At 48.6% G+C, this 15,279-nt stretch overlaps 1 long non-coding RNA gene across 1 annotated transcript; it reads left to right on the top strand.

The window, feature by feature from the left end:
• The first annotated feature begins 378 nt into the window (after positions 1 to 378).
• LOC149521712 (uncharacterized) lies at positions 379 to 14,416 on the top strand. Its single transcript, XR_016347800.1, has 2 exons — positions 379 to 467; positions 6,677 to 14,416. It is a non-coding gene; the product is annotated as an uncharacterized LOC149521712 (long non-coding RNA).
• The last annotated feature ends 863 nt before the right edge of the window (positions 14,417 to 15,279 follow it).

Below are 15,279 nucleotides of genomic sequence, written 5' to 3'. Positions count from 1 at the left end.
ATTATGGTGCAGGAACAGTCGTGCGATTATCTCTGAAGACACTTGGAACTGCTTCCAGGTTTGCGCTGTGGTTTTGAACCTCCTTTTAAGTGGCGTATTTGTTTTGAGCAAAGTAGAACAGTACATGCTTCAAAAGAAGATAATTTGTTTATTCCCTTTACTTTCTGCCAAATAATACCACTTTGCACACGAACAGCATTTTCATCCTAGGATGTCAACACAGTTTTCAAACATTCTAAACTAAGCCTGGTAACTTCTCTGTGGGTTAGGAGTGATTGTCCCCATTTTAGACATGGGGAAGTGAGGCAAAGCAGGGTAATGATTGACTTGCTATTGGAGAGTCAGGAAGCAACTGAGCTATAAAGATAACCCTGGAGACCACACTCACAATTGCTGGTTCAGACTATCAGCACACACCGTCTAGCAGAAAATCTTTGGAGTAACGGCAAGGATGCTGAATGAGGCAGGTGAGTCAATGGACTTAGTTGTCTTAAAACCAGCTTTGTTCAAATGTACATTTACTTTTCTGTATTTCATACAGGAAATGCCACTTGTTCCTCTCTTTTCGATCCTAAGCAGAGAATTTATCTTTGAACAGGTAGAAAAATACAGGTTGAATTGATTAATGTAATCAATGCATTTCATTTTCTTAAATCACTGCCTGTAGTTTTTTTAAATTATTCCTCCAGTTTACAGACCAGAACTAATATGTGCGAATATATGCACATTTTATGATGTATAACAAATTAAATATTCATGAATCATTCCTGTTCCATTATTCTAGTTCTGGAATGGCTACATAAATCTGACTTACTCAAATGAATATATTTTGGGAAGATCACTCCAAATTTATGGCTTTTGTGGACTAAACTGGGCCCCCGCATAGGGGGAGGAACTGAATCTAGACTACTAAATTCTTGAATCACACACTTCATTCCTCCTTCCCCATTCAAAGGCAGGCTTGTAAGTCACTTTGCTCAAAGAGGTGTGAAAAGTCAATTGCAATTCATCAAAATAGATTTTGGGTCCCGTAATGGATCCGTTCTTCTTAAGTATGGGAAACCTGACACCATAAAACTCTCTCTCGAGCTCCATTTATTACGAAACTCGACAAAGGGTCCCATTTAAAGTGCTGTATATTACACAAAGCCTCCATCTGAGCTCCCTGTTTACACACTCCCGTGTTCATATAAGACTCGCCTCCTCCCATGCGCTTTGCAAGTTTGAAAGCTTAAATAAACACATCATCTTAATGTGTATTTGCCTCAGATCCAGTCTGGTGTTTTGATCATAAGGATCAAATGGACTGGCGCTAGTATGCTCCTTAGGAAATGATTGGATGCCTTACGTACAATGTCAAAACTTGAAAACAAAGTATTTAAAGCATTCTGCAGTGACTTTTACTGATGTAAGGGCTTCCTTGCACATGCGGATTTAGCAACGGTGAAAGGAGCTGGACCGAAAGTCTTACTGCTTCAGGACTTTGCTCTCCTCTTTAGATCCTTCTACTGTGTCCTTCTACTGTGTCCCAGTATATCAACGCCTTGACCCCACCTTCAGGGTGGATGTTTTACCTGTTTAAGGGCCAGAGAAAGGAAAATGACCAAGAGCAGGGGTGGGGAAACTTTTTGGGTCAAGGACCTCCAGAATAGTAAATGTTGTGTGCAATCCATCCCCTCATCCAGGTCATTAATAAAGATATTGGTTTATAGAATGGATCAAAAGGAAGAGCTAGTCCCAAATGAAGTTTACTTTTAGAAGTTTCTACCTTAGTAATATGGGGCATTCAGATCACAGGATATTCTTCCCAAACATTCACCCCTCTTTTTTTTCTTGATGCTGACAATTTCCTGGGTTGTTTTGTTTTTAAAAACTCTTCTTACAGAGCGCGTTTCTCTGGCCTGTGTCAGACTGCATGATCACAATATGGTCCCTTTTAGCTTTCTAGTCTGTGAGCCTCTACACCCCACAGGTTTTGCTCCAAAAGAAGTTTCATCTAACCTAATATAAGACAATCTCAATTTATAGCAGCTTTCACTCAAGCACTATAACCTAGTGCTTTATAGAATTAAAAATGGCCAGATAGACAGTAAGTGATATAAACTGCGAAAAGCAGTGGTGTAAAGAGATTGTAGGGTTGATAAATCAAAAGGATCCGATTAATGCCAAATATCTCAGAGCAGAGAAATGAAGGAGTGTAGGGAGGAGAGAAAACACTACACGAAATTTGAAAAGGGCTGGAGAAGCAGTGAGGGAGAGTGGAATATAAAGGCTATTCCAGAGGGTGACCATACAGCAGAGAAGGCTTGCAGAAAATACATGTGAAGCTGTGTGAAGGGGACAGAAAGAAAGAGTGAAGGGAGTAAAGAAAGAAGCTGAAGTTAAAAACTCAGCTGCAAATTAGGGTTTGTTGTGGTTTGGGAAATACCCACCCAGACCAATTTAGCCAGTCTGTAGGCAGGCATGTATGCTTGAAACTGATGACACAGTGTTAAATTTGGGAAATGAATTAGCCTGCACTAGCTGAAATTAGTTTGACCCTGAGTTTAGTTAGAACCTGTTTCTACAAGACAACGAAGATGAGGTTCTCATGCAAAACATTACGGCATGTACTGAGCGGGCTAGTCTTATATCAAACAAGGCAATTTGCACTTTTTCCATAAAATCCTAATGGGTCTTGTTATACACCCATACAAGTTCTGAATAACATAATGTGTTGTGGTCTCAGAGGGGTAGCTGTGTTAGTCGGTAACTTTAAAACAACGAGTAGTCCTGTGGCACCTTCGGGCACATCTCCACTACAGTGTTATTTTGAAATAACAAGGTGAGCGTCCACGCGGCAAGCCCGTTATTTTGAAATTATGCTCCACTGCTGCTATTTGGAAATAGCTCCTCCCCAGGGCCATTCAAAGGAATTACTCCCCAGTGCTTCCGGGGGCTCTAAATCGAGGTAGCACATCCGCATTAGGGGAGCCTGCCTCAGACTGATTTAGAGGCTTCCCAGTGGTGTGGACGTGTTATTTCAAAATAGTTATTTCAGGAGTTATTCGAAATAGCTTATTTCGAAATACCCTTGCACTGTAGACATACCCTTTGAGACTACCACAAGCTTTCGTGCGCAAAACCCACTTCCTCAGATGAGCTGCTATTGACGATGGTCTATAATGGTTTGTGGGCAGTGGAGAAGAGAAAAGAGCTTGTTTGGAGGTGAGAGAGCAGGAGGCTTTGGGAAAGAGACAAGAGGAGGATTGTGACGGGGTGCAGTCACAGATGACCCCTTGGGGGTGCCTCCCGGGGTGCTGACACGGCCACTGCCACTTGCCTTCCGCTCTCTGGGGCTCCTCATTGCCCGTTCGTGCTGGGCCAGCCCCGCTGGTCTCCCCCTGCCAAGGCCCCGAGCTGAGGTCCCAGCCCCCACCGAGAAGCAGTATAGACACTGAACCTCCTCAGGTCCAAGGAGAGTGCAATTTAGGGCCCAGCCTCCTGAGAGAGCACTCCCCAGATGGGATCAGACCCCAAAGAATTAGGTAAGCCCCCTTTAGCAATGGAAGGGGGAATTTGCATGCTGGTTGCCTCCCCCATCCCCCGAGGTAACAATCGCTTACACTGGTAGTAATAAGTGAAAACAGGCAGCGCAAAGTAGGTTACAAATCAAAAGAAACAAAATGGCCTGGCTAATTCTCCACTGAAACCTCGGTGCAAACTTAAACTCACCCTAAAACCTCTTTTCCGGCTGCCACTCTAAACTAGGGCTGTCTTCCACGCCCTGAGGTCCCTGTCCCCTTCCTTCAGGTGCAGCCCAGCCAAAAGACCCAGGCCTCTCCTTTCCTATTCCTTTCATTAAGGAGTTGAGGCCCCTCCCTACCAACCACTGCTCAGACTAAAGGACAAAAAATTGTTTAACAGTGGCTCATTTAGAAGTTGCAGGTAACACCCTTCATGTCTCCCATTCATACATTTGAAACTCACCAAGTATTCCCCACTCCCTGTGTCTAATTTTCCACACACAAATGATACATACAACAGAGTAAGATAAACAGAACCAGCAGATCATGACATGAAGATCGATGGGTTACATGAAATAATTTGCTCAAACCACCTTTGAGTTATGTATATTCATGCCCATGAGTCCATTTCCAAAAGCATGGGGGGGGGGCGTCTGTTACAAGTATCCTAGGAAAAGGAGACCTGGAGAGACAAAAAACAGCTGGAAAACAGAATGTGAGTGAGTAGATCGGGTTGCCAATGATGAAAGCAAGGACAGTAGCAGGACTGGATGGAACGCCCCTTCCTTTTTGAGGTGGAAGGTCTTAGCTGGGATGAAAAGTCCCTCCAAAGCTTGTTGAGCAGCGCCTGAGCAATGAACAGTCAGTTCTGGGACGGGAGGCAGAATTCTGCACACCAGCCACCTCTACTTGAAAAGGTGTCTGGCAAAGTCACAGACAGGTGCCAGAGCAGGAAGCCATGTGCCTAGAAGCCGAGACCAGCCTGTGAGAGAAGAACTGAATCAAGATCTCGCAGGCAGGACCCATCTCCTGCTCTGGCTTTGGACACTACCGAGCGCGATAGGGTCTGTGGGCCGTGGCTGCTCTAAATAAGTGCCTGGGATCAGACTTATCCAGACTGCGACCTGCTCTGGGCAGACACACTTGTAAACTTTGTAAAATTAAAAGCCTGGAAAGTGAAGACATAACCTAGGCATTCCACCCTCCCGTTCAGCCAGGGACCCTTGTGAGACGCCTGCACACACTCCAACATGAACATCGCCAAAGCTGTGCAGCCTCCAGGAGACAAGATAAGCGGACTGCTAGAATGACTGCTGAGTAACTTTTACATGACACCTCATTTGAGCAAAGCAATGAGAAACATTTGCCTAAACTGAGCCTTTCATCTCGGCAGCTGGCGAGGGCTGCTGCTGTGGAATGAAATGTGATTGCATCGTAACAGGCTTCTCCACTGGTTTTGAAGGTCAGTGGGTGAGCTACAGACCAAAGGGGGTTGGGATGTGACCTGATATTTTTAAATGTCTGTGTTTTAATTTTCTATACCCCTTAGAGAGTTTGTGCATCTGTCTGTGTCCATCGGTGAGACTTTGATCAAGAACTCCTCCTAAATGGGAAGAGCCAGGACCACCACATTTCCTAGGCAACTTCCTTGTATCCTAACTTACAACAAGGGCAGGGTTTGGTTGTGACAAGACAATGGGATGTGTCTGGAATGGGATTGCTTTGCATCACAGAGAAAGAGAGGGGTGTGGTAGCAGGGACAGTTATACTCATGAATGGCCACAAGGGGGCAGCAAGCCCCAGCCCCAAGGAGCAGCTCCTGGCTGATGTTTGGCTCCTGCCACCTCAGACTGTCCCTGGGCCATCTTACTGTGCAGGCCCACCACCCTGGGGTGCCCTGCAGAGAAGCTGGCAGACTGCATGGTCCCTGCTGTCCCGGGCTGAAGCCAGTAGGTGGCCTGAGTGGCTCCTCCCTCTTCTCCCCCCACACACACTGGGTTCGTCCCAGAGAAAAGTCAGTGAGTGGGCTGCGCAGCCCCCCACCCTACTTCAGGCCACCCCCTGCCCTGGGCTGGACCCAGACCTGGGCAATGCCAGGTAAGTCTTCTACAGGGCAATAAAAAAAAAGTAATTTAATTTACTAATATGGGTGAAGTCTTGAGACCTGTATCCTGGGCAATGACTAGAACACTAGTTATTTGGGGGACAGGTACCTGAGAGGTAGCTAGAGTAGCCTGTACCCACAAAAACAATAGGGAGTCCTGTGGTACCTTCAAGCCTTGAAGATTTCTTTGGCCATAAGCTTTCTGAGGAAGTGGATTTTTGCCCTCAAAGTGGGCTTTTTTTCCTGTAGGAAAATATCAACTTTCTGGCATAGAACCCAAGTTAATGTAAGACTTAATAAACTTTGGAAAGTAAATAAGTAACAGCCCATCTCGGTCCTTGGGCACTTTACCTACTAGCGATATAAATGTGGAATAATTTAAAAGAATACGGTATGTACACTTGCAGACTAACACTAATGCGGTCAGGGAGCACGGCTCAATCAAACTCATGCCTGTTTGCCTGTCTGACAGTAGTGTGAGTGAGGGGGGACTCTCCAAATTCCCTGAGGTTCTGACGTCTGGTGAAATAATCACCCAAAAGAAGATTGGAGCAGTTATACCTGGGAGCCAACACACTTCCAGAACAAAACCTGGAGGAATTATTTCTGTCGGCTATTCTCTGCTGAATAATTTCTACAGAAACCCACATGCATAATGGATCCTCTCCCTTTTATTTATTCCTCTCGTTCCCTGCAGTGCTTCACTGTGCAGTTCTCTAGGAGGCTGGCTGTTCTGTAGCCAAGACGTTTGTTTTCCCTTTCCTTATATCAGATAGGCCAGAATGGATACCACCACAACAAGCGCCCATATGTCTCTTCTTCCAACAGGAGACTGGGAACAACTGACTATCCCATAGCTACAACTGCTTTGTGACCATCACACACAAAAATGGGAAGCTGAATACATCCCAGTGTCACCACAACAAAGCAGTGAGAGGACAACAGCTTTCCCTCTGTCACCGAATTCCTCAGCTGTTAGAAACGGCTATGGAAAGTCAGCCCATATTTCACCGTCCATGTGACCAGTATATCTCCAGTGTAACTCACACTTGTGCTTTTATTTCAGATCTCGCCTCCTGGCTATCACATTCACACCCAGGCTCTGCTGATAAAGCAGAAGGAAGTTCTTAATTGCATTGCCAAATGCAGACTGGCAAACATTTTACAGGCAAAGCAAACCCCATCCTGAGGATGAAAGCGGACAGCAGCACCATGTTTCATTCTGATACATACTAAACTGTGGGTGTTTCCAGGCAGCTTTGTATCCAAGAAAGTTGCATAGAAATGATTATTTCTGAAGAGGCTATTAGCATAATCTGAAAGACACAGATCTGAAAGTCTGGCTCACGGGTAATTAAGGGTAGGACATTAAACTCGGAATGTGAGGAGCTGAAAAGTTAACAAAAAAAACCCTCTAAAGCCAAAATGAATTTTAAAAGGGTTAAACAGTGCAGTGGCAATGTTTGCAGCTGATACAAAATTACCCAAGACAGCTGACTGCAAAAAGTTATGAAGGGATTCAAAACCCTGTGACCGGGCAACAAAATGACAGATGAAATAAAATGCTGATAAATGGAACATACCGCACATTGGGAAACACAATCCCAACTCTACATACAAAAGGATGGGGGCTAAATTAGCTGTTGCCATGCAAGAGAGAGATCTTGGAGTCATTGTGAATAGCCCTCTGAAAACATCTGCTCAATGTGCAGCAGCAGTCAAAAAGCTAACCATGTTAGGAACCGTTAGGAAAGGGAGAGATCATCAGCTCGAAAATATCATTGTGCCTCTGTATAAATTCACGGAATGCCCACACACTGAATACCATATGCAGTTCTGGTTAGTCCTTCTCAAAATAGATACAGAGTATTAGAAATGGAAAATGTGCAGAGAAGGGTAACAAAAATGATCTGGAGTATGGAGTAGCTTTCATATGAGGCTGGATTAAATAAATCAGGATTGTTTAATTTAGAAAAAGGATGACTGAGGGGGGAGATCTATAAAATCTTCAGTGGTCTGGAGAAAGTGGAAGGACGTATTATTAGCCCTTTCATATAACGCAAGAAGTAGGAATCAACCAATGAAATTAATAGGTAGCAAGTCTGAAACAAACATAAGGAAGTAGTTTTTCACATAACACATAGCCAACCTGTGGAACTCACTGGTGGATGATGTGAAGGCCAAAATGACAAGTGGGCTCAAAAAAAGAACTAGATAGGTCCATGAAGGGTAGGTCCCTCGGTGGCTATTGGCCAGGATGTTTAAGAACACAACCCCATGGCCTGGGTGTCCCTTACACTGTACTGTCAGAACTGGGTTATGCTGTTGATTCTCTCTGATGCAGCTGGTACTGGCCACTGTCAGGAGACTGGACCCTGGGATAAAGGGACCATTTGGTCTTTAAAGTCAATTGCAAAACATGCAGGTAATTCAGCATAGCAAAGCCCGTAAACACAACATATAGACCTGGGAAATGGCAGGGCAGGAAAAAGGCATATTGCTGCCATGATTCACTTTGGCATTTTTCCTCTGGAGTTTTGCACCAGTTCTGGAAGTCCCCAACTCATCCTTCCCTGAAATCTGAAGGGAACCGTCCTCATTCTTAAGCTCTCTATTCATTTGCACTTACCTAGAAATGGCATCTGAGACTGAGAGACAGCAGTAGTGTCCTATACCCTGGCACCAATAAGTAACTGTGAAATACACACAGCTCCTACCTCAGCATAGATGCAGCGTTTGTAAGTTACTTAGGGCTGGGGGAAATATGGGAAGAAAAATCTCTGCAAACCTTGTTTGTTGGCATATTTTTACCTGCTCTACTGTGGTACAACATTTTGAAATGCCAAGTTTCCTATTTATTATCATTTTCCCAGCCATTCCTCTCATTTTCTCCTGCAGCAGACTTTCCTCCAGCTTTCTCACCTTTGGCACTTTGGGGGGCTGACCATGAATATTTCTGTTTGGAAAGTTGTTCCTTTGCTTTCCTATCTTTTTGGCATCATTGTGACATGCTGCATCAGTTAATTGAAATGCTGCAATCTGGATAGGGACTGTGAACTGCACACCTTCTGACACCAGGATGGCTGTACGGGAGCACTGGGTGTGTGACCCATAACCCAGAACTGCAGGCTTCTTTTTCCTTATCCTGCTATACTAACATGGCGACCTCTGCCCAGACATATTTATGTCCAGTAATGTTTCAGCCAAACCAACTAGGAGTCTGCTGGCACCTTAAAGACTAACAGGTTTATTACGGCATAAGCTTTCCTGAGTTGCAACTCACTTCATCAGATGCATGAAGGGAAAGGAAAAGAACCAGATAGTAAGGATACAGAGATGGGAGTGATGCATCAGAGCTAATTCAATAAGGGTCACATAAGCACCACCCTCTACCTACAGACCACTATACTTACCGGCTGCGTCTAGACTGGCAAATTCTTGCCAGCTGTCTACACTGGCCACCTGAATTTGTGCAAGAACACTGACGATCTCATGTAAGATTGTCAGTGTTCTTCCACAAATACTATGCTGCTCCCATTCGGGAAAAAGCCCTCTTGTGCAAATGTATTTGCGCAAGAGGGCCAGTGTAGACAGCTAAAAACTGTTTTGTACAAAAATGGCGATCGGGGCTTTCTTGCGCAAAACCGTGTCTCGATTGGCACGGATGCTTTTGCACAAAGGCGTCCGTGCCAATCTAGACACTCTTTTCCGCAAATGCTTTTAACCCATTGGCTGCCTCTATTTTGAAATGTGCCATGGCCCTATTGTATCTCCTTTGTATTTTCTGTTCTCTGCCCTGCTCCAGTTTTGGCCGGCCTTCCTTCCTTCCTTCCTTCCTTCCTTCCTTCCTTCCTTCCTTCCTTCCTTCCTTCCCTGCCTCTGCCCAGGCTCTTAGAACGGCAGCAGTGCCTCTCCCCATGACATTCCAAGTTTTAAACTACTCGTCCATTTGTCCGTGAACGGTCTCATCTATCCCAAATTGGAGATTTCAGTGCAATAACTTTCACCAGCACAAAATCAGCTGGGAATAATAGAGGCTCCCCATGGAACCAGGCAGGGCAAACAGTGACAGAACCATTGCAGACGGTCTACTCCAATGTGTCTGACGTGTATCTAACAGAACAGGCCACACGTCTCACCTTATTCCTGCTGGTTTTCTGGCTGCTCCAGAACTGCTAATCCCAGCTTCAGAGTAACATCCCTTCAGGAAACAGCCTTTGGCTGATACCAAGATTATTTGCAAACAGCCAGGCTGCGACTTCTCTCTTGGCCATTAACCAAGGCAGCGCTGCACGCATCCAGCAAGTAGCAGCGCCCAAGATGAGTAATAGGAATGGCTTTGTTGGCAAGAGTGGTAGAAAGGTCCCAATCCAAATGCCTTCTGATGGTGTTTGGCGTTTCGTCCAGATACCTTGCCAACACCATGCAGGCTGTGATAAGTTCATAGGGAGTGAATGGCAGCAAACTGTGGAGGTGCCGGTTGCACACAACACAGTGATTGTTGAGTTGATTCTGTTCCTAATTAAATAGGTCCATTCTCCTGTCTATGCCCCCTACAGTTGTATTAGCTCGTTCCACAAATGTAGTCACTGATGTAGCCGGCCATAGCCCTCGGAGCATCCTGACCTGAATATACTGGGGAAAAGTGGAAGGTCCTAGTGTCCCAGGAATCTGAATTCTGCACCCTAATTCCAGACCAGGTACAGGTTGAACCTCTCTAGTCCAGCATTCTCTGGTCCAGCATGATGTTACTGAGCTGGATGTCCACTTAGCATGGGAGTGGTCAAGTTTCCCGTGGTCCCACAAAGTTTGCTTTCAGACACCAGTCCTGGCTCTCAGTGTTCTGTGCTATTATCTAGCTCACATTGACCCCTAAATGTCTTCTGTGAGCCCAGTAAGCAGTGGCAGTGTTGGTGATGCCACTAGACAATATGGACCTCCTTCGGTCCAGAATATTCTCTCGTTTGGAACCGGTCCGGTCCCGAGGTGCTGGACTAGAGAGGTTCCACCTGGGCCGAAAGGCAGTGACACGGCAGTGTCCTGCAGACTGCTCCGTCAGTGTGCACGCCAAGCACGAAGAATCGCCTCCCAGGCTGGGAGAGGATTTTGGCTCCGTGTCTCCCCAGCCCTGCATGTCCCTCCTGAAATTGCCGGGAGCAGGAATGGCAATTAGCCCCTTGTGAGAAGGTGCCTGTACACCAGGTGCTACACAGAGACACGTCCTGCTCATTTCACACGGGCCACTTCCTCCTTTCTCTTACCTTAGCAGTGATTCCCATGCTCCGCAGCCCGCATCCAACCCCTCAAGCATTCGCTCACACTGGGCACCCTCATTCTACTGCCCTGCCTGGGCTTGCACAGATAAATGGAAGCACATAGAAGACAGAGTCTGCCTGGCCCTTGCTGGGGGAAGAGGGCAGCAGGCACTCTTCTGTCCTTGCGCTGTATGACTGAGGGCAGAATGACACCGTTGGTGCACACACAGAAGGAAAGGTGCAGTGTGATGGGGTGGATGGATGGGCGGGGCCCTAAGACCCCTTGCCAGAGGCCCTGTGGTCCTGCCACACCTTGCCCCAGAAAAGGGCCATAGACAAGGCCTGCAGGAGGCTAAAGCAGCAGTGGAGGAATCAGCCAATCAGGGGGCCAGGAAGGCCTACAAAAGGAGCTGCAAAGCAAAGCAGCAGTCAGTTGCACCACAGACCTTCAGGAGAGAAGACCATGGGTGACTGGCTGGCCGAAGGAGCAGAACACTATGGAGAGTTCTGAGCAGAGAGCTGGCTAGAGACTGTGGACTATGATGAACTGTGAGAAAGCCCTGAGCTAGGCGTTGTCCCCAGGAGGGGAAGCTCTGGAGGCACCATTCTCCTCTGGGGAGGGGATACAGCCTGAGACACATTATATGGAAGGCACAAGATGGGCCCCTGTCAAATGTGTACCCTGGAAGGGGGTTGTGCGGAGTGACTCACACGGGGTGGCAGCCAGAGAGCTGAGTAGCCGACAGTGCTGATGAACAGGAGAGTGCAGGCGCGTGCACTTGGCCAGAGGAGGGCGCTCTTGGAAGCTGAGTGCTGCCCCATTCCTGGCTGCTCCACACACGCTCACTGCAGGCAAAGGAAGGATGGGGGAGTTCAGGTATCTGATGCCCCCTTTGGGGCTAGAAGGGGCTCCACTCCCTCTGGGCACCGGTGAGCTCTGGGAGAGCAGATGAAGCCTCCCTCTGACTCCCAATCCATTGCTCGGGCCCCTGGAGCGGGACCAGGAAAGTGGGAGAGTCAGCGGCACCCCATAAGAAGGTGCAGGGGCAGTCTGGAGATCTTGGAGACAATGTGCATCACCCCAGGGCTCCCTCTGGGGCAGCCATCTCCTCCTGACTGCAGTGCAGGCCTTGCTGTGCAGGCCAATCTAGCCTTTTGCTATTCACCATGGCAGGGGAGCCAACAGCCTCACCATGACCCTCGTGGGCGGGGGTTGGGGGGAGGGCAGCTCCTTGATCCTGGAATGGGAGGGGCCTTGGGCAGAAGGGGCTGGGCAGCCAGCCCTCAATGGCATCTGGGCTGCACCATGCTTCCCCCACCCCACCCCACGCCCAGCCCTCAGAGTTGCCCAGAGCACACTGTGCGGCACTCCGGTGGCAATTTAACGGGCTCAGGGTAGCAGCAGCGGAGGCCAGGAGCTCCTGGCCCTTTTGAACCATCAGGCCCCGGGGCAGTTGTTCCCCTACCCCATGGGTGGGCTTGAATTCCGGTCACGTTGCCCTGCAGTGACATGAAAACACGAGTCCCAGCCTCAAGGCCCAGGAGTTCAGAACCCGGGTGCGACTCCTCAAATCAGTTGTGAGTTCCATAGATTTCACCAGCCCTCCGGTGTGAACTCCTCACTCACTACAACAGCCTGAGCCAGGGGGACACAGACAGTCCCATGGCGTGCCCCGCTCAGTCTTGGCACCCAGGTGAGCTCACCTTTGTGAGACAAGGTCCCCGACAAGGCTCCCAGCAATATTCAGGTAACTCCCAGTCTCAAAGGACCAGCCACTTGCCCCAGGTCAGTTGCACTGTAGATCTCACGCCAAGACCAGCCCTTGTAGCCAATCCACTAATAATCTATCTAGAGATTGATTAGCTGGTGCCACAAGGCCAGGCCGGAGGCTGCTACAGAGTGGGGAAAAGGCAGCCCCCAAAGGCTCAAAGGCCTGCTCTTAGGGACGGAGGGCTGCAGGGCAATTAGGAGTAGCTGGTGGGGAGCTGGCCAAGGCAGATTGAGGTCAACTGACTGTATGGCAAGCCTGCTGGAAGCCTTGAAAAGCCTCCCTGATTGGCAGGTGGGGGAGAAAGTGAAAGGATGGACTTGAGACAAAGCTACAATTGTAGAACTAAAGAGAGCAGGGGGGGACTCCCAGAAGGAGCAGCCAGGCTCCCTACCCCAGAAACTAGCTGCAAGCACCAACCCCTAGCCCAGGAGGAAGGCTGCTGGCCCACACGCTGGCCAGAGACAGAGGGACCCTTGCCACAAGGGGAAAAGGAATTAAGAAACTTCAAGTTAAACTGGGTGGATATAGCGATCTACCCAAAGGATGAGGGGGCTGGAGCACATGATCTACGAGGGGAGGCTGAGGGATTTGGGTTTGTTTAGTCTGCAGAAGAGAAGAGTGAGGAGGGATTTGAGAGCAGCCTTCAACTCCCTGAAGGGGGGTTTGAAAGAGGATGGAGAGAGGCTGTTCTCAGTAGTGACAGATGGCAGAACGAGGAGCAATGGTCTCAAGTTACAGTGGGGGAGGTCTAGTTGGATATTAGGAAAAACTATTTCCCTAGGCAGGTGGGGAAGCACTGGGCTGGGTTCCTGAGGGAGGGGGTGGAATCTCCATCCCTAGGGGTGTTTAAGTCTCGGCTTGACAAAGCCCTGGCTGGGCTGATTGAGTCGGGGTTGGTCCTGCTTTGGGCAGGGGGCTGGACTTGATGACTCCTGAGGTCTCTCCCAGCCCTGGGATTCTATGATTCTACCCCATCTTAAGTTTCAAAAAGAAATAGAAGCCTCTTGAATATAAGAACAGAAGAGCGGCCCTCCTGGGCCAGACCAAAGGTCCATCTAGCTCAGTGTCCTGTCTGCTGACAGTGACCAATGCCAGGTGCCCCAGAGGGAGGGAATAGAACAGGGAATCCCCCATTCCCAGCCCAACAAACAGAAGCTAGGGATACCCTCCCCACCCATCCTGGCTACTAGCCTTTGATGTACCGAACCTCCAGGAACTTTTCCAGCTCTCTTTGGAACCCTGTTAAAGTCCTGGTCTTCACAACATCTTCTGGCAAGGATGTTGCTACTTCTCTAATAAGCCAGCTCTGCGGGTCCTTTAGGCAAACCCAGGTAAAGCACCACAGAGCTTTGGCTTGCCCCGAATGCCCATTGCCCCCCAAAGCACAAGCAGAATAAGGACCAGTTGCTTCTTTAGGGGCTTGTATTCCCTCCTGCCCTTCTCCTTTGAGCTGCCAACTCGGCAGAAGAGAGGAATTCGCTGGCAAGACTCATCTGTGGGGGGAAGGGAGGAAGTCAGCAACGAGAGCCTCTCTACGGTTCCACTCTAGTCCATCTGGCAGTGCTGAGCTTTCCTCATTGGGCAGGGCACAAGACCGATGGCTGGAGCCCAGCATTTCCCATCCGCCAACCTCTCTCACCCACCTAACGATTTACGGATATGGCACTTTCCATGCACACGCTCAAGTCCCACCTTACACCATGGGTCACGGCTGTTAGAAGGGAGATGAAGGCATGGCCCCAGGCAATGCCGAATAATTCAATAAAGTCTAAACACTAACTCTAGGCTTATCATTCTAGTACCTGCTTTAACATGACAGGTGGAACCTCTCTAGTCCGGCATCCTCAGGACTTGACCAGTGCTAAACCAGAAAATTTGCTGGACCACGGGAGGTCCATACTGTCTAGCAGCATCGCCAACCCTACCCCTGCTTGCTGTGCTGTTAGAAGACATTGAGGGGCAAATTAGAGCTAAATCACAGCACAGAACACTGAGAGCCAGGACCAGAGGCTTTAAACAAACTTTAAGGGGCCACAGGACACTTGGCCACCCCCACACTAAGTGGACATGTGGCTACTGAAATCACACTCGATCACGGGTGTTGCCGGGGCAAAGTGCCGGACTAAAGGGGTTCGACCTGTACTTGAACACCGGTTCCAGCGATAGACCCATCAGTGCTCATGGGCAGAGGTTGCCAAGCGGTGGAGAGCCCCGCTCGCCACCACGCGGTTTTGTGCGGTTCTGCACTCTGCGCATGCACAGATCGCTCTGCGCCGGCTCTTCTGGGTTGTAAGCTGCTCTCCATGGGCGAGTAGATTACATTATTTGTCGAGCCCTGCTCATGGGGAACCTGGCATGAGCTGACACCTAGTCTGCCACAGTTGTAGCACTGTCCACAGAAAGAATTGCAGTGACCCTAGCCCACACCTTGGATGAGGTCCGGTCCCAAAGAACACTTTGAGTTCCCCTCTAAGAGCTATCTCAGTCCACGCCAACAGCCCTACCCCATAGGTCATGGCTGTCTCAGGATATGCTTAGCTGTGTCCATCCAGCATCAGCTATAGGGGTCCCTATCCAGGCCCTCGCACTCAGCACACAGGGACCAAGGCTATTTGCAGCTCGGGTGTTTAGCAGAGGTGGGC

The sequence above is a fragment of the Pelodiscus sinensis genome, chromosome 24 (assembly GCF_052426305.1).
Source record: "Pelodiscus sinensis isolate ZL-2025 chromosome 24, ASM5242630v1, whole genome shotgun sequence".
NCBI lineage: Eukaryota > Metazoa > Chordata > Testudines > Trionychidae > Pelodiscus > Pelodiscus sinensis.
This window is presented reverse-complemented; position numbering and strand designations above follow the sequence as displayed.